Genomic DNA, 690 nt, shown 5'->3' with positions numbered 1-690 from the left:
TTGTTTGACAATGAATTAAGAAGTATGTCTTTTGAAGTATGTCTTTTGAGGTTAAACTTTCCTTTTTGTATGCTTTCCCCCAAATTCAATGTAATTCCCTTAGTTTTTTTTTTTTTTTTTTGTGAGGAGATCAGCCCTGTGCTAACATCCGCCAATTCTCCTCTTTTTTTTGCGGAGGAAGACGGCCCTGGGCTAACATCCGTGCCCATCCTCCTCCACTTTATATGGGACGCCGCCACAGCATGGCTTGCCAAAGCAGTGCGTCGGTGCGCGCCTGGGATCCGAACCAGCAAACCCCGGGCCGCCTCAGCGGATCGCGCGCACCCAACCGCTTGCGCCACGGGCCGGCCCCTAATTCCCTTACTTTTATTTGACAAGTTTTCATTTTTTTTTTTAAATCTCCCACAATGCTTAAAAGTGTCTTGCACCTAATCACATCATCTGGAAAAAAAAATTGTTATAAAGATCCGACTCAGTTCCCTTATCATTGGATTTTCCCTTCCCCACTTAACTGTTTCCACCCCAAACAGCTACCGGATCTAAAACCAAGCAGTCCACAGACGCCGCGGTGCTGCGGCCGGCTTGCAGCCGGAGCCCAGGCCCCTCTGAACTCCCGGGGACCCCGACGGGCCCGGCGGACGGTCGGCCCCCGGGGGGCCGCGGCGAGAGGAAGACGAGGGCGCCGCCCGC

The sequence above is a fragment of the Ceratotherium simum genome, chromosome 19 (genome assembly GCF_057802395.1).
Source record: "Ceratotherium simum simum isolate JZ-2026a chromosome 19, ASM5780239v1, whole genome shotgun sequence".
NCBI lineage: Eukaryota > Metazoa > Chordata > Mammalia > Perissodactyla > Rhinocerotidae > Ceratotherium > Ceratotherium simum.
This window is presented reverse-complemented; position numbering follows the sequence as displayed.